Here is a 19740-nt window from a genome sequence, read left to right on the forward strand (position 1 = left end):
TACTTATCTTTGTAGCTGACTTATTTCATTTAGCATAATGACCACAGGTCCATGCTAGTGATGTCATAAAGAAATTATAGGCTGAGCATTGTGGCCAACATTTTAATCCCAGCACACAAGAGACAGACACAGGAAGATCTCTGTGAGTTCGAGGCCAGTCTGGTCTACAGAGCAAGTTCTACAACAGTCAGGGCTACAAAGAGAAATGAAAGGCACTGTCTCAAAAAAAAGGAAAAGAAAAGAAATTAGAAAGTTTGAGATGATTTTTATACTAATCCAATTCCATTGTCAAATCTCTTGTACATTACCCCTGAAGGGTATAAGTGAGTCACATTTCCTGGTTGCCTTTCATAATCCTCTATTTATTTAGATTTTAAACTATTTTCATCATGTATTAAAATTTTTAATTTATGTTCTGATCAAATTTTGTTTGATCTGGAGATTTAGACACACAAAGACACACAGACAGATCTTCACTAACCCCACATCAGACAGAGGTCTGATCTCCAAAATATACAAAGAACTCAAAAAATTGGTCATCAAGAGAACAAATAATCCAATACAGAATCTCTACAGAACTCTTTTTCCATATGGAAAAGTTTAAAAAATAAGGTTCCTTCCAAGTGTGGCAATAAAGAGAATGAGGTTTCTATATCGCTATAATTTGCTAAGGTAAACCCCTCTCTCTGCTCAAGGCTTGAGACTCCAGGAAGATTGTCTGAGAATTATGACGAGCTTATGCTGCTTTGTGATATTTTGACTTACAGACAATATTGTAGAACTGAGAGTTCATTCACATTCATTGAACAGAAAAATGGGAGAAACAGTTTCTTGAATTCTCTCACCACTGAGCATGCCTACACTCATCCAGAAGTCCATCCCTATGAATCAACACAAAGGGGCTAAAAGTTGCATAACCGAGGGTTAAAAAATCTTGAATATTTACCATCAAGGGATTGTTTGCTAAAAAGAGACTTAAAAATAGAGAAACAGCACAGTCTGACCAATAGAAGAAAACAAAACAGAGCATCAGAAGGAGGATACTCTGAGCAGCTCTCAGCTCAGGGGGAGTTCTGTAGAGAAACTTGGAGTTCTGAAGGTAGAGGACATGCTGGTGGTGCTTGTGGAGAAGAAGTACCATGTAGCCACTGGCTGCTCCCATGGCTCCCTGAAACACAGCATCTCTCAGCACCATGAAAGGGAGAACAATCCACTTAATTTTCTGACTTTCTGACATTAAGTAACAATAGTTGCCACCATTCTTAAGCTGTGATATATTCAGGCTTGTACTTGTAACAGAATGAATTAGGTTCATACCTATTAAAGCATTGAGTATCCAAAAGAATAAAAAGAATGGAAGGATATGCCATGCAGACTTTGGTCTGAGCCTCCTCCATCCAGATGCTCTGGGACTGATGATGATGGCCTGGACCACAGTGAGGAGACTGCTGGTGCAGATGGAGACACCACGGGCCACCCTTGTCAGGTAAACGAGGATCTTACATCCAATGTCATCTAGGAAGTTTCTCAAACCAAAAGCTGCCAATGTCTTTGGCAATCCTTTTGCAAGAAGGATTATGATGTTTGTAAAAGCCAATTGGATGAAAATAATGTGTATAGGTTTCTTCTCAGGGCCTCTCCACCAACTGATCATATTATTCACAGAAACAGAAATATTCCCCAGAGTGCCAAACACAGTCATGAAGAAGAAAATCATTTCCATAATAAAATTCAAAACCATTTATTCCTTTCCAAGTAGAAAAATGTGTGCCCAGGATGCAAACACTTTTCAAGAAAGCATCAGTAATGTTAGAAGTAGATCTGAAAAACATATTTTACACAATAGCATTTTCTAGTGTGCAAGAGGCAGCAATGAGCAGATGTATTGTTGAAAATTAAGTCCGTGAAATACCTTTCTCCACACTGTGAACTCTGGGATATTGTGTGTGCTCTCACAGGTGAGTTTGGTAACTGCTATTCAAAATGTCAAGTTTTAAGGAAGATTTTCATTTTTTGAGCACTACACTAGCAAAATTGACTTTTTGAAGTTGTGTGTGGGTGTGGGTGTGTTTCTGTGTCTGTGTGTGTGTGTGTGTGTGTGTGTGTGTTTCTGTCTGCGTGCATGAATTATCCTAGTTAACTCTCAGCATACCTGAATTGAACTCCAAGATTCTCCAACCAAAATTTCTTCCTCTTTTTCTCATTCTATTTCATATTTCCCCATTCTATTTCATATTTCCCCATTCTATTTCATATTTCCCTACTCAGTTCCCAAAATCTGAGGTTCATACTGAACCTATCTGCTTCCCCACATCACAGACACTGGGAAACCCTGCTGGGTCAGCACCTGTAACATCTCTCAGATCTGCTAACTTTACCCTCCACACTGTTTCCTCCTTTGTCTGATATTCCTTTCTTATCTGCATCTTAACTAACATAACAATTTCTAGATTTGTCTTTGGTGTTGCAGCTTTATAACTTCTATTTATAATTTCATTCTGTATAAATATTTAGTGGTCATTTTTAAGATAGTTCTCAATGTCAAATCAAACTGTAAAACCTTTCCAGGTAGGGCCTGACAGTTAAAGCTGTGTCATAAAAAGATTTGTTGGAAAATTCATGGACCCACCAGGTTGCAGCTAAGGAGTGTGTCTAGCAGAACCCTGTAGTTCTTCCTAGGAGAGGGGGTAGCAGAGAGCCGTGACTCCAGTGGATGAGTTCAGGACATTTGTGACTCCAGTGAGTGGCCTCAGGGCATCTCAGGGAGCAGGGATCAGCTCTCCACCAGGGGAGAAGATGAGGGGGGTGGAATAAAAGGATTAATAAGGTGTTAGGTGCGGTGGTGAGATGAGTGCAGTTAACGACTTATGACTCCTCAGCATTGGCTACGTACAGTACAGTACTAGGCATACTGGGATGAGTAGGAATTCTCCCATAAAGAAGCCATGGTGGCCTTTGCCTCTGTGGGGCTTTGTGAGCAACAGTTATGTCAGCTTGATATGAAATATGCTTCTACTCTTGTTTTTTATTTCCAACCTATTTATCAGTCATGCTGTTTTATTCTACATCAGTCTGAGCTGATTCCAGAACTTAAGCTCTCGGCAGGATGCTATTCTTCATGTCTGGGTGTTCCGTTCTCATTTCTCAGGGAGTTGTGATAATCATTGGTACCTTTTCTAGAAGAAGTGGAATCTGCATGCTTCATGAGTTTGTGTGTTCTGAGTACTTGGAATGCCTCTGTTCACACTGCTCTTCATCCTGTGAAAACCACAAGATTGTTTTAAATGTCTATGTCTTGATGATGCTACTTGTGCCCTGCATGAACAGAACTGTGCTCCCAGGTTTGAGTTTATGTTGCCTCGTGGCTTTAGAAATGTCAATTATTGCTTTTCATCTGCTCCTCTGACAGAGGGGTAATTGTTGCCTTATTATCAGTGTGCCCTAGAAATTACAATGACACCCCAAATATCTGCACATAATGAAATATGTTCTAGATGTTAATACCAAGCAGGTAAGCATTCATTAACATATTTGGAATAAAAATTAAGTATTTAGTCAGAGGTTGAAATCTGTAAAAAAAATTCCTTCAATAATTCACCTCAAATACTGATGGAAAATATTAATGCTTTCCTATTCATTTAAGGTTTGATTTCCTGGTAATTTTCCAGTCTTCTCTTTATTTCCCCAAAAGTTTCAATCACATTTCAGAACAGATTCTGATCTTCTAATAAGGGATTCCTTCTACTGGAGTGCACTGTCAAAGGAGGGAGAGATGACTCATCTTCCACATTATATTAAGTAATGATATAGGAAATTAATTTAAAAGATAGGATAAACTGTGTTTAGCTATATGGATAATACCATGTGTGGGAATAAATCCCAATAACCTGATAGGCTACATTCATCCATACTGGTTTTCTTAAAAAATAGCAAAAAAAGCAAAACAGATTATTTGTCTTTGCTACTTAGCACTCAGTTAAAAGTAAAATGAGCTATTTCAGGATGTTCTAGTTTCATAGCCTTGATCCATTGTAGCTGGACTTCTCAGGATGGTAATGATAAGTCTTTCACTTAGTGGTTTAAGTTTCTCCACATACACCAGGCATACAGACTGTAGTTGCTATATATATATATGCTATTATGTGATAGACTGCAGAGACTAAAGATGGATACAGAAGGAAAACCTTCAAATTAGGAGTTATGATGGCATTGTAAAAGAAATATGTGCAAATATTTGAAAAGTGGAAATGCACCAAAAGTGAAAAGAACCAACATTACAAGCACTAGTGAAACTGTTGGAGTCACGAGGCTGGCAAACATGATGGATCAAACAGGAAAATTTGTTTGTTTTTCTTTTATGTTGTTATTTTTGAGACAGTCTCCCTATTAAACCAGGGTAGCCCTGAGCAGCAATGACCTTGACTCAGTCTCTCTAGTTAGAAGAGTGTGTCATGGTCATCTCCAGGGTTTGACAGACATCTAAAATCTTTTATATGCTATTGATTCCTTTAAGAAAAAAAATGAGAAAGAAACCTTAATCAAAGGTTTTCTGAATTGTGATTGAACTTTTGAGGGGAAAAAAGAGAATACTGGAATAATAGAAATTACCAGAAAATCAAACATTAGATGAACAGGAAAGTGTTAGCCAAAGCCCGAGCTCTGTCTTAATACTCCAGCCGCAGGATGGAGAGCGATGCCTCAGCATTTCTATTCCATCTCTGTATCTCCGGGAACTAGTCTCCTTTGATCTTTCTGGAGCCGGGTACAGAAGGAAATGGAGGTCCTGAGATTTATGGAGCCTCTCACCTGCTCCTTGGATTAGTCAGAGAGAGTCTTCTGCTTTCACAAAACTTTCCATGGCCCAGCTGAGGGGATAGAAGATCTTACCTCCGTGTACTCACCTGGACCTCTGTGGTGCAGACAGGCTCTGGAGCAGCTCTGGGAAGGTGACACTTGTTAGGTTATATTTGTACTTCAGGATTTGTGGGGCTCTTGGCTACCATCAGGAATTGCAGACTTCAAGTTTCATGTTGTCACAGTGTCAGGGGGAAGGAAGGCCTCTGCTGAGCCCTGGTCCCTGAAGTACAGCTTCCCTTTTTCCACAATCACTACATCTGTTTTGCTCAGAACTTATTTAAAGCTTAATTGGGGATTAATTATTTTGAGAAGAAGAATGTGAGTTGAGAAAATGAACTAAGTTTCTGTGTACAGAACTCTCCCAATTCCTTCATTTCCTTTACATTAAATATCATATGGGACTGAAATGATGCCTACTTGGCCTTATTTAAAAAGCAATATTTACTCATCATAAAACTTCAGTGACTTTTCTAAAACTTATGCTTACACAAGAGTGGACATTCAACTTACATTCCATTCTAGTTCCAAAAAGACTCTACCTGTCCTGGATGGAAAATGGCATAAAGAAATATATAGGGCTAAGATTAGAAGTGATGACATCATTATTTTGTTCTTGAAGAGAAAGCATCATTGGATTGACATAGGATATGCGGTCTAGGCCATGGCTCTTACTCTGTTCTCTGCATGATGGTGTCTCCATACATATAGGTGCAGCTACACACATTAAAAGCCAAAAATGCTTCTTCTTGCAATAAAGGATAGTTTTTGAGTAAACCAGAATTTCTCTGACATGGAATTTCCCTTTGTATGCTATAAGTAAGTTTTATTGCCATTGGTTAATTAAAAAATATTGCTTTTGGACACTAGCTTAACAGAATATAGCCGGGATGGAAAAGAAATATAGTGAGAGTCGACGGAGTCAAAGAGAAGCTGTAGAGTCACTTCAGGAGACACACGCTGGACACTGGACAGAATCTTACCGGTAGGCCACAACCACATGCTGATACACAGGCTAATAGAAATGGGTTCATTTAAGATATAAGAGTTAGCTAGAAATATGCATAAGCTAATAGGCCAAGCAGTGTTGTAATTAATACAGTTTCTGAGTGATGATTTCGGGTCTGGGCAGTCGGGAAATGAACAGTCTCCATCTACATCTGTCCTCTCTATTGAAAGTGGAATCCAGAAACAGGGAAACTAAGTTATATGTTACATATGGCATGGTAGACAGAAATTAGAAAAAAAAAAGAGGTTGTTGGCCAAAGGGCCCCATGGAATCCCCAAACAACCCAGGCTATTGCCAAGACAAGATTCTAGGTTGCTACCCAGAAACTGACTCCAAGGCTCCATTGCTTAACATCTCATGTACACTACTCACTGAAGTTGGAGATGTCAACTCGATACCTACAATGAGTCTTCACCCCTATGTTCCAGTGTCTTTGTTACTGGAAGGTTCTCTGCATGCTATCAGAAGAACAATCCAGGCACAAACCCTTTGTCTACAATGGTGTAGTGCTGTAGTATTTGCTAGGACACTGGTAGCACAAAGCTTGTGGCAGTAACCAACTCCACAAGATGAAACCCATGTTTGACACTGTTTGGTTAACCAAGAACCTGAGAATAAATAGCTCAGGGACAGAGGGTAAAACCAAATATTACCAGTCTAATTACCAGTCCTATAAGGGGAAATGTAGTGATAAAATGACTCCTAATGACATTGTACTATAGTCATAAATCAGTGTCTTGTTAATCCATCATTAAAGAAACTTCCTCCTGCAGCAGATGGGAACAAATACAGAGACCCACAGTCAGACACTACACAGAGGGTGAGAGACCTTGGACCATTCAGTCCTAAACAGGATGTCTCCATCAAATCCCACCTCTCAGAGCTCAGAGAATGCCACAGAAAAGGGTGTGCAAAGAGCGTTAAAGTCAAAGTAGATATAAGATACCAAAAAAAAAAAATCTAAATCACCGTGAGCAAAGCTCATAAGAATGCATAGACTCAAGCAGCAAGCACAGGGCCTACACAGGTCTGCACCAGGTCCTCTGTGTGCTTCCAGTTCTTATTGGATTACTGAGTATGTGAATGAGTAGTTCTCTGAATCTTGTGCCATCTTTTAGGTTCTTTCCTCCTGTTTGTCTGTCTTTTCTAACTTCGATGTGATATTCTTGTTTTTTTTTTACAATATATATTATATTAAAATGAATGAATCGAAAACTAGTCACTGAGATACAAGTTAATGACTGAGTTGTCACTTATACTAGCTAGGAGTGGGAAAATTCATTTTCTCCAATACAGAGACACTGGGTATATCAACTACTCACAGGATCTCACATTCAGGAGTAGTTGAGCAGCACATAATTGAACTCCACAGTTTTTTCTTTTGTGTGTGTGTGTTTGTGTGTGTGTGTGTGTGTGTGTGTGTGTGTGTGTGTGTGTGTATTTCTACTCTTATTTGGTTATAGTTTGGATGGTTTTTTCTTTTTGGATGTGTATTTTTTTATTTTGTTTTCTCTGTTTTGGGGAGTTTTGTTCTTGTATTGGGATTTGTTTTTTTGAGAAAGAGCAGGAAGTTTGGTGAGTAAAGAAGAGGAGAGGATCTGGAGGTTCTTGGAGGAGGGGAAGAATATAATACAAATATATTTGAATTTTGCTGTAGAAAATTCTACAGCCAATAGCCTTTAAGTTAGCCACCAACTGGGACGTGGCCTATTATGCTATTTATGCCGATGTAATGCTTGCATCTGGCCTCTTTTCTGGCTGCGGGATTCAGTTGCTGTTCTCCGTTCCAGCAGAGGATATACGTTTGTGAATTTACCCCTAAATAAATAACCATCTGTTATTCTCAATTCTGAGCTAGTGTGGGATTTCTTTTAAGCATCCATCTTCTGAAATTAAAGTGTTTTTAATGTTAAAAATCTAGTAATAATAAAGAAATTTTAAAATGATATCTCTGACCCAACAAGGAGTACTTCCCTCAGTTGTCTGTTTTTGTTGTTTCTGGGAAACCTCTAACTTTGTTGTCCTTGAAACATAAAGGAAAATAAAACAATTTAAAACTTATACTTCTCTGACTAGTTAATTTAGTATAAGACAATAAAATCTCAAAAAGCAAGTCCCTCATGCAGCTTCCATACAGGAATTCCATAGAGAAAATTGACCACCGCAGACAGAGGACATGCTGGGGTCACTGGTCACCTCCATTTTGTATTGCCAGCTTACAATATTCCACTGTAACAGGGTAGCAACTTAGATTATTAAACCATGGCTGGAGAAACTGCTCAGTAGTTACTGTGCTAATTCTACCTACTCAAGAGCATGGGAGATCTTTCCATTTTCTGCTCTTTTCCTCAAGTTATTTGAGGAAAATCTTCAAAGATTTTAAAGTTCTTGTCATACAGGTCGTCCGCTTCTTTGACTAGAATTACTCCAAGACATTTAGTGTTATTTGTGACTATTATGAAGGATGATGTTTCTCTGATTGCTTTTTCTCAGCCCATTTATCATCTGTACAAGGAGGGCTGCTGAGTTTTTTGAGTTAATCTTATATCCTGCTACTTTACTGAAGGTGTTCATGAGCTGTAGAAGCTCTTTGGTATAATTTTTGGGCTTACTTATGTAAGCTATCATATTATCAGCAGAGAGAAAGAATTTGATTTCTTCTTCTACAATTTGTATCTCCTTGATCTCCTTTTGTTAATTTATTGCTCTAGCTAGGACCTTAAGCACTATATTGAATATATGTAAAGAGAGTGGACAACCTTGTCTTGTTCCTGATTTTAGTGAGATTACTAGGAGTTTCTCTCCATTTAGTTTGATGTTGGCTGTTGGCTTGCTGTATATTGCCTTAATTATGTTTAGGTATGTTCCTTGCATCCCTGTTCTTTCCAAGACCTTTATCATGAAGGGGTGCTACATTTTGTCAAAGGCTTTTTCAGCATCTAATGAGATGGTCATGGTTTTTTGTTTGTTTGTTTGTTTATATGGTGGGTTACATTGACAGATTTTATTTTTGTTTATCTTGTTCTTGATTAATATTTGCATTTAATATGGAATATGCACTGTATGATCAGACATACTGACTTCGTTCAATAGCTGTGCTTATGGACTATAATAGTAGTTCATTTGTATTGACGTTGTAAAGATAGATGTCTCTGCTGTGAAAAGCTTTCATTGCTTTTGCAGAGAATATTGGTTTATTTCCTAGCACCTGTGTAATGGTTCACACCCATCTGTAACTTTAATGCCAAGGGGTCCAGCACCCTCTTTCTGACCCCTGCTGATACTGTACCAATATGGTGCATATATAATATATATATATATATCAAAACAAGCATAAAATTAATACAATTCAATAAAATGAATCTTTAAAAAGAGACAATATTTATTTTGTTACTCTTTTTTTCGTTACTCTTTTTTTAATTATAAACTGGTTGGCCAATTAGCTCAGGCTTCTTATTAATTAACTTTTACATCTTACATTAACCCATAATTTTTGTCTGTGTTAGTCATGTGGCTTGATACCTTTAACAGTGAGGCATTCTCATCTTGCTTCCTCAAGTCTGGTTGACGATTGCAGACTGAGCCTTTTCTCTTCCCAGAATTCTCCTATTCTGGTCGCCTGCCTATACTTCCTGCCTGGCTACTGGCCAATCAGCATTTTATTTATTTTTTTAATTAATTAATTTATTTGTTTATAAAAATTTCCACTTCCTCCCCTCCTCCCCATACCCTCCCATTCCCCCCACTCCCTCTCCTCCTCCCTCTCCAGTCCTAAGAGCAGTCAGGGTTCCCTGCCCTGTGGGAAGTTCAAGTTCCTCCCCTCTCCCTCCAGGTCTAGGAAGGTGAGCATCCAAAGATTTTAATATGTTAAACCATCCCTGCATTTCTGGAATCAAACTTACTTGGTCATGGTGAATGATTTTTCTGATGTGTTCTTGGATACAGTTTGCCAGTATTTTATTGAGTATTTTTGCATGTTCATAAGTAAAATTGGTTTGTAATTCTCTGTCTTAGTTGCATATTTGTGTGGACTGGGTATCAAGAAAATTGTAGCCCTGTAAAAGAGTTTGGCAAAGTTTCTTCTATTTCTATTGTGTGTAATAATCTGAGGAGTATTGTTATTAGTTCTTTGAAATTCTGGTAGAATTCTGTGTTGAAACCATCTAGCCTTGGCCTTTTTATGATTGGGAGACTTTGGATGACTATTTCTATTCCTTTAATTATAGGTTATAGGTCTATTTAATTTGCTTATCTGGTCTTAATTTAATTTTGATAGGTGATATTTTTCCATAAAAATTGTCCATTTCCTTTAAGTTTTCCAGTTTTGTGGAGTACAGGTTTTTGAAGAATGACCTGATTATTGACTGGATTTCCTCCATGTCTGTTGTTATGTCCTTCTTTTCATTTCTGATATTGTTATTTTGGATATTCTCTCTGCCTTTTGATTAGTTTGGGTAAAGATTTGTCTATTTTACTGATTTTTCTCAAAGAAACAACCCTTTTTCTCATTGATTCTTTGTATTGTTTTCTTTGTTTCTATTTTGTTGATTTCAGCTCTCAATTTGATTATTTTATTATTTTTTTTTAATTACCCTGCCATCTAATCCTCCTGGAAGAGTTTGATTCTTTTTGTTCTAGAGTTTACAAGTATTTTGTTAACTCACTAGTGTAGGATTTTTTCAACTTCTTTATGTAAACATTTAGTGCTATGAACTTCCCTCTTAACTCTGCTCTCATTGTGTTCCAAAAATTTTGGTATGTTGTGTGGTCTTTTCCATTGAATATAAGGAAGTCTTTAATTTCTTCCTTTATTTCTTCCATGATCATAGGTGATTTAGGTGAACATTGTTTAATTTCCATTTGTTTGTGGGCTTTCTGAAATTAGTATTGCTTTTGAATTCTAATTTTAAGCCATTGTGATATATTTAGATACATTGGGGTTATTCCAATTTTTTTGTATCTGTTGAGGTTTGCTTTGTGGTCTAGTATGAGTCTAATTTTTGAGAAGATTCCATAAGGTGCTGAGAAGATGAAGGAAATATATTTTTCTATGTTTGGATGAAATGTTCTATATATGATTCTTAAGTTCATTTGAGTCGTAACATCAAGACCAGTCAGAAAAATGTAGATAATTTCCTTGACAAAGTACTAATCCATTTCTTATGTAATAGACAGAAAAACTTGGATTCAGAAACATCCATTTAAAGAAAGCATCAATAATGTTAATATAGATTAACAAAAAAACAGAAACAAAAAAACAGTTCCATCTTAGAGCTCCTTTCTTCATGCAGAGGACAGTCACACCTAAAAGAGTGCAGTTCCCTCATCTTTGCCAGCACCCTTTATCTTTATCTGTAGCAATGTTTGCAAGCCATTCTGTGTAGTCCTGCATGCTGTTTTAAGTGTGCTAGTATGCCAATATATTATTACTTGTCTTAGTCGCTGTTCTTTTGCTGTGAAGAGACACAATGACCAAGGCAAGTCTTATAAAAGAACACATTTAACTAGGGCCTGGTTTACAGTTTTAGAGGGTTGGTGAATTCTCATCACTGTGAGGGCATGATGCTCATGGTACTTGAGTAGTAGCTGAGAATTATGTCTTGATAGAAAGATGGGGAGGGAGGAAGAGAGAGAGAGATAGAGTGGGAAAGACAGAGACAGGCAGAGAAGACAGAGAGAGAAAGAGAGAGCCTGGGACAGGTGTGGGTTTTTGAAACCTCCAGGGACATACTTCCTCTAACAAGGCCACATCTCCTAAACCTTGTCAAGTGGGAACAATCCTTGATGCCTTAGCATCAAATATATGAACCTTTTGGGCCCATTATATTCAAACCACCACATTATTATATAACAAATATTTAAATTTTCTAACCACAGTTTTTGAGCCCCATGGCTGGTAGAATCCTTGTTTATCCTTCCCATTGTCAGTCTCAGGATGGTGAACAGAATTTTATTTTTTTTCCTTCGAGGTATTCAATAAATTTTTCAGATAAATACTGTAACTAATAGTATTGGATGTAGTTTGGATTGTTATTCTTCAAAAGAGATCCATATTATTAGTTGTTCTGGAATCTGGTAGAACATAAGCTTATATTTGCTCTTTCATAGGAATACAAATGTTATTATGTCCTATGCAAGTAGCAAGCAATTCAAATCCCAAAGAATAATTAAACTCAATCTCTTATTCAAATGAATGAATGACTCTAACATCTACTGTCCCAAGATCCAGTCAAAAACACAGAGTCATTCATAAAGAAGACAACAACTGGATTCATGTAATTCACAAGCTGAAGCAAAGGATGAGAAACATATACCAATACATGTGCTCAGAGGCACTCACCTCAGATACACAGATCAATGCAGCTGGCATCACCAGAAAAGATTATCAGGTAACACAGGGTCCTGTGTGCTTCACAAATAACTTCTCCCTTGGTGCCTAGGACTTTAACTTGATCCCAAGTGGACAGACTTAACTTCTAATGATACAGTCGTTATCTCCTTTTGCCTTTAGTTGGATAGTTGTTATCTTTCTGGTGACTTCCACTGTCTCCTTGCCCTCTGACATCATCTTTAATGGCCTGAAACAGAGTAGCCAAAGAGAAATTCCTGATTCGATGATTCATCTGTAACAATTTTCTTCAGGAAATGGAGCTTCCAAGTATCAATGTTTTTTAAATCACATAGACCTATTTAAAGGCAGTTCAGAATGTTTTGAAGGGAACTGTTTCTAAGCTCTTGAACATATACCACCTTGAGACTAATTTTTTGTCGATTTATTTATTTATTTATTTAAAATTCCACCTCCTACTTTCCTCCCCTTCCCTCCCCACACTTCTCCTCCACCTAATTCTCCAAGCCAAAGAGCAGTCAGAGTTCCCAACTCTATAGGAAGTCCAAGGTCCTTCCTGTTCCTCCCAGGTCCAGGAAGGTGAGCATTTAGATAGACAAGGCTCCCACAAAGCCCGTCCATGCAGTAGAATCAAAGCCCAGAGCCACTGTCCTTGGCTTCTCAGTCAGCCTCCACCGTCAGCCACATTCAGAGAGTCCAGCTTGATCACATGCTCCATCAGTCCCACTTCAACTGACCTTGGTGAGCTCCTGTGGCGGACCCCTTGACCAGCAAGGAAGAACGACCACGAGTCAAGGATTCTTTTCAAATCACACTTTATTGGAGCCTCTTGGTTGAAGGGAGAGCAGGAAGTGAGAGAGAGAGAAAGCCAAGCAGCATCTGCTTATATAGGTTGAAGGGACTCGGGTACTGTCCTGATTGGTGAATACCAGTCTGCTGATGCCCGAAACCTCGTGATTGGCCAGGGACAAGGCTCCATTGCACATGTACAGGCAAAGGGCGCTCAGCCCCACGCGACAATACCAAATAAGGACTTGTTTACCTCCAAGCTGCAGGACCGCCAGCGCCATCTTGTAATGACGATAATCAGATGGCTCCCTACAAGCTCCCATTAGATCTTTCCACTGTCTCAGTGGGTGAACACACCCCTCGTGGTCCTGACCTCCCTGTTCATGTTCTCTCTCCTTCTGCTCCTCATCAGGACCTTGGGAGCTCAGACCAGTGCTCCAGTGTGGGTCTCTGTCTTCATCTCCATCCCTCACCAGATGAAGTTTCTATGGTGATATGCAAGATATTCATCAGTGTGGCTATAGGAGAAGGCCAGTTCAGGAACACTTTTTTCTACTGCTCAAGGAACAAGCTGGGGACATCTCCTTGGACACCTGGGAACCCCACTAGAGACAAGTCTCTTGCCAACCCTAAAATGGCTCCCTTAATTAAGATATTTACTTCCCTGCCCCCACATCCACCCCTCCTTTGTCCCAACCCTCCCATTCCCTCAAGCTCTCCCTATCCTCCCCTTTCCCTTCTTTCCCTCCATTTCCCTTTATCCCCACCTCACCCATACCCCCGTGCTCCCAACCCCTGCCCGGCAATTTTGTCAACTTCCAATATCCAAGCGGATAACTATATGTTTTTCTTTAGGTTCACCTTCTTATTTAGCTTCTCTAGGATCACGAATTATAGGCTCAATGTCCTTTATTTATGGCTGGAATCCACTTATGAGTGAGTACATACCATATTCCTCTTTTTGGGTCTGGGTTACCTTACTCAGTAAAGTGTTTTCTATTTCCATCCATTTGCATGCAAAATTCAAGATGTCATTGTATTTTACCACTGAGTAAAACTCCAATGTGTATATGTTCCACACCTTCTTTATCCATTTTTCTATTGAGAGGCACCTAGGTTGTTTCCAGGTTCTGGCTATTACAAATAGTGCTGCTATGAACAGAGTTGAACAAATGCTTTTGTAGTATGATAGGGCATCTCTTGGGTATATTCCCAAGAGTGGAATTGCTGGGTTCTGAGGGAGGTTGACTCCCAGTTTCCTGAGAAACCGCCACACTGATTTCCAAAGTGGTTGAACAAATTTGCATTCCCACCAACAATGGATGAGTGTTCCCCTTACTCCACATCCTCTCCAGCATAGGCTTTCATTGGTGTTTTTGATTTTAGTCATTCTGACAAGTCCAAATGGACTGAAGACCTCAATATTATTCTGACCACACTGAATCTGACAGAAGAGAAAGTGGGAAGTAGTCTACAACACATGGGCACAGGAGACCCCAGTAGCACAAACAATAAGAGCAGCAATTAATAAATGGGACCTCTTGAAACTGAGAAGCCTCTGTAAAACAAAGGACACTGTTATTAAGACAAAAAGGCAACCTACTGACTGGGAGATCTTCACCAACCCCACATCAGACAAAGTGATCTGATCTCCAAAATATATAAAGAACTCAAGAAACTAGACTTTGAAAAGCTAGTTAACCCAATTTAAAAAAAAAATGGGGCAATGAACTGAACATAGAATTCTCAAAAGAAGAAGTTTGAATGGCCAAAAGACACTTAAGGTCATGCTCAACCTCCTTAGTGATCAAGGAAATGCAAATCAAAACAACTCTGAGGCTAATTTTTATAAAATTAAGGGTAAAAAAGTAAATTGCACCAATATCCCTTGGTGTTCTCCTTTTTTAGTTTTTAAAAACAATTGTTGCTTCAATGCTCTTTCACTTATAACCTGGCATTGAAGAGTATAAGAAATACCTGTAATATGGTTAATATTTCATTCCTTACAGATATTTTAAAAAAAATTTTACTAAATGTATGCTGCTCCGTTGTCAGTTTTTATTGAAGTAGGCACTCCCATAACAGCAAACGTTCACATAAGAGAAGAGCACTCAGCAGAAGCATTCTCTGGGGATTGATGTATAGTTGAAAAAATTAAGACAATGTGTCCATGTAGATGAGCAAGTGCAGCTTCTGAGGCACAAAAGTAAAGTGAGTGTCATCCATTTGTTTTAATTTATTAGTTTTTAACCCCCAGGATCAACTCCAGCTACATAACTAACACATAGAGGAGCACCCACAGGACGTCCTCCCACATCTCCCCTCACTTGTTTCCTTCAGCGGGAGGTGGGTTGCACATGGAGTTCATCAACGCTAATGTGTGGTGCTGGGGCTCCTTCTCTAGAGAAGTAAAAATAGCGCAGGTGAGTGGGTTAGCTTGCTTGTTTCCATCTGTAACAAAACCAGGAAGGGGCACAATAATTGTTAATAAACAAAAGAAAGTGTGTGGACTTTAACCAGCTGTTGTGGTTTTTATTATAATTGGAGCATAAAAAGGATGTGAAGACAAAATTGGTGCAGTTTCTATCACTGGAAATAATTCTAGAACATGAGCAAATAGAAAACAATATTCAAGTGTGGAAACGCAAAAATATGAGCCTATTTCCGCCTTGCCTGAAGGCGAGGGATTTAGCTTGTTCAGAGTTGTTGACAAGTGTGGCTGCACATTCTGACCTAGAGTGTGGTTACTTGGTTTCTTTGACATTAAGATGGACCACGCATGTAGATCCACTCCAGTCTAAACAATGGTCAGGAAATTCAAGCATGTCCACACATACTAAGGTATATTTAGTTTCAAATTTTCAAAAGAATTTTTTAATTGAAAAATAATCCTTTTTTATTCAAAAATATTTTGTCCTAGGTAAGATATAACTTGCCAAAAAAAAAAAAAAAGAAAGCTCCCAGAGTGAGTGTTGGCGTAGGGTTTTGCATCCAGCTAAGCAATCCAGAGACCACTGAACAAGTGAAATGTATAAAGAAAACGGACATATAATCAAGAGAAAATGTTCCAAGGGAAAGAATAAATTGGCCTAATATTATCTTTGAGGTCCACAAGAATAATGGGGTTATGCAACGATGAATCTACCTGGCTTGTGGTAATGCCACTAAGTTGACAAATACTGGCCAAAGATCAGCATTGAACTACAAGCTACTCAGGACATTCAAATCACTGAGTTCATATTGGAATGACACGAACATTTTACAGAATTGTGAAGTCAAAAATATTTTATCCTAAGACTGTCAAAATTAACCAAGCTAAACATTGTGGAAAGCTTGGCAGAAATAGCTTCATTATTGTAAATGGTTTTACTGTCATAAATCTTCTCCCTTTTATACAAAAAGAGATATATTGCAGGATATTTGATCATACTGTGACCCTGAGATTGCATTATTTAGTGGGAAAAATCTACTTTTTGTTATGGTGTGGCTCAGCCATAGCACATACCTTTTATCTAAGATGTTTCTGCCTGAATATTATAAACAAGATTAAATAAAAACAACTATAGATTAAGGGGCAGAACAAACAACTCGCTGACATTAAAAAGCATAAAGAGTAAGAGGAAGTCAAGAGGAGAGATAAAGAGGCACAGGAAGTAGGAGGGAGGGACATCTGGTTGGAGTTTTTCTTAAAGATGACATAGGAGAAAGCTCTTTTTTTCTGGGATGACGAAGAAGAAGATGAGTTCTATCCTTGTCTCTATGAGCTAGCAGGTTTCATCTGAGAATTTGGCTCCCAAGTATTTATTAATAAAATAGATTATAAAGACTTAGTTAAAAACAACAACAGGCGATTCCAGGGGTCACTTTTTCGTAGTTATAATAGAGACATCAGCTCCAGAATCAATCAATCCTGTAAAAGTGTTTTCTCTTATTTTTTAAACCCAATGTGATTTATAATTTTCCTTTAATAAAGTGTTGAAAACTAAAGTTTTACCTATACTACCAAACACTCCCTCACAAAGTACATTTTTTCTGCAAAGGGACTATATAAGGCAATAATTATAACCATGCAATTTTGTCTCATGCTTTAGTTGCCAGTCAGTGGGCACTGGGATCATGACTACAATTTCTTCTATATAATCCTTATCAATAACTCTTGTATGAACTGTATTTCCTTTCATAGATAAACTATTATGACCTAATAAAAGTCCAACTGTTCCAGGCAGTATAGGTTCCCAATATCCTATGTATAACATAAAAGGTCATTGAAGAGGGGAAACAACATGTCTTTAGGACAACAAATATCAATAGCAGCATTTCCTTGTGTAACAGCCCGTAATAAAAGAATAGAATTGATTACATTCTGAAGATGGTACAAATGCTATCATTTTTGGATTTCACACTCTAGCTTTGTGAGGCCTGAGTGAGGACCTTCAATCTACTTCAAAGTTGCAGGATGATATTGCTATTGTTGCTAAGTGATGAGCTGCTGTCCTCATATTTAGTTTGGCATTCCATAGACCAGAGTTTGACTGTTTTGCATTTAGGGTATGAGCTAGATCCTTGACTCTGAGAAATCGGTTGTTACAAAGGCACTTTACATTGTTTCTTTTTTTTTGTAAATTTTATTAAATTATAAAAGTTTCCATTTCCGCCCCTCTTCCCAACACCCTCCCACTCCCCCCACTCCCTCTCCTCCTCCCTCTTCGTCCCTTAGGGCAGTCAGGGTTTCCTGCCCTGTGAGAAGTTCCAGCTCCTTCCCCCTCCCTCCAGGTCCAGGAAGGTGAGTGTCCAAACAGACTGGATCCCCAAAATCCAGTATATGCAGAGGAAACAGGTCCCAGTATCATAGTCAATGGCTTTTCAGAAAGACTTGGACTGGGACTGAACAAGGAGGTGATCTAACCAGATTCTGGGAATTTGGCCGGATTTACATTGTTTCTTTAAGTGGCCAGGTGAGCCATAATTGAAACATTTTGCTGACATTTGTTCTTGAACAACATATGTTTCTAAAGCAGCTAATTTTGCTTTATGTTTGTAGTCCCCACATTTTTACATACCCCCCCCCATCTTTCCTAATTAATCCTTGGTAATCCTTATTGACCTTATCAAAGCCAGATGTTACAATAATAGCTTTTGAATTTAATTCCTTTTAACTTGTTTTTCAATGGAATCTTTGAGTGCAGAGGCTCAGAGAAGGACCTACTATAGTTTTTTTATGTAAATACAGCTAAAGATAGGACCTGTATCGGTTTTCTTCCAGGCAGCGATAGCCTGGTGGAAGGCCTGTGGGAGGTATATATCTTGATATTAATCATTTGTTGCAACCCATCTACCAACTACTATCACAATTTCATATGTAGCATTTCCAGAATCACCCCTTAGTCCTAGTTATTGAACTTTTCGTGGACTTCATGAAAGTAAGCCATCTTTATCACTGGAGAATTGGGAAGAACTAATACCCATTTTATCAGTTATATGTAAATCATATGGCAGCCATTGTGCAGGATTATTCTAACCAGGAAAGTATTCATAACAATATCCAACAGTCCCGTAGGAATCACATGCCTTTAAAAAACTCTATCATTATATCCATGTTAAATCACTGATAAACGTTTTGACTTTGTTAAAATTGTGCTGGAAATACCAAGCTCAGCTCATGAGGCTAGAAAGGAGTTGATAAATGAATTCTTTTTCCCTGCCATGCCCTAGCTTGCCTGGGTTCTAAACTTAACTTTTCCACAGGCTCTCCTAAGTCCTCATTAAGAAATGTCAAGATTTCAAGATTAGATTAATCATCAAATTCCTCACCCATGCTTTAGGGAAATCTTCAGACAAGGGAGGGCACAAATCTGAAAGAAGCCCCAGTAAGGGAGCTGGGGAGCAATCACCCCTAGAGCTGTCAGTGTGGCATTTTAACTTTTGATTTTTCCTTAAGTGGAGGGGGGGATTTCTACTTTTGCTTTTTTTAATAAATCAATATTAAGGTTTCATCATCCATCTTATAGTCATGAAAGGAATTAGCCATCTCTTTCGCATGATTAATAACATCCTTATCTTCCCTAAGGATTTTTATAACTGTTCAGATTAATGCCCAAGTGACCTAGAATTGAACGGGAATCTTTTCACCTTGTTTATATGTCTTTTCAGTGTGTATTTGGGAATCTGTCTCATACTTCCTATCAAAAGTTCCTACTTCTGAAAGCCAGGGCTTGTACTCACAAAAACCATGAAAACAACTTAATATCTGTGTTTTTGATAGTAGTGATCCTTTCTTTAAAAAATGAAGCAGAAGTCAACATAAGACGCAGCCTTCCCTGGTTTCTGCCTCATTATTCTCCCTCATCTCCTTCCGTGAGGGTCCCCACTCTCTGATTTCATAGCCAACTTCAGGTCCCTTTTCAGGCACCACTTGTCACCCTCCAGAGGTAGTGGGACCTGGGAGAATGAGGTGGACTGGAGTCTCATGCAACAGCCAACTTTATTCAGAGCAGCAGACAAGTTATACTCTGAGGGTAAGAACGTTCACATGAGGTCACGCTGTATACAATGGCAAAGACAAGCTGAGCATGACAAAATCAAGTTCTTCACAGAAGCACACAAAGGACTTTTTAAACATTTAAATGATTATCAATAGCAAGCAATAAGCGGCAATCAGAAATAAACCCACTCCTTTCTGCTATGCCTGGACGGAGCATGGAAACACCGTCCAAGAAAAGTTCTGTGATTTGGAGAAACC

General features: G+C 38.5%; 1 pseudogene; it reads right to left on the reverse strand.

Moving 5' to 3' along the window:
* Positions 1 to 799: 799 nt before the first annotated feature.
* LOC125396267 (vomeronasal type-1 receptor 4-like) lies at positions 800 to 1741 on the reverse strand (annotated as a pseudogene).
* Positions 1742 to 19740: the final 17999 nt, after the last annotated feature.

The sequence above is a fragment of the Myodes glareolus genome, chromosome 14, assembly GCF_982192425.1.
Source record: "Myodes glareolus chromosome 14, mMyoGla1.1, whole genome shotgun sequence".
In the NCBI taxonomy this organism is placed as follows: domain Eukaryota; kingdom Metazoa; phylum Chordata; class Mammalia; order Rodentia; family Cricetidae; genus Myodes; species Myodes glareolus.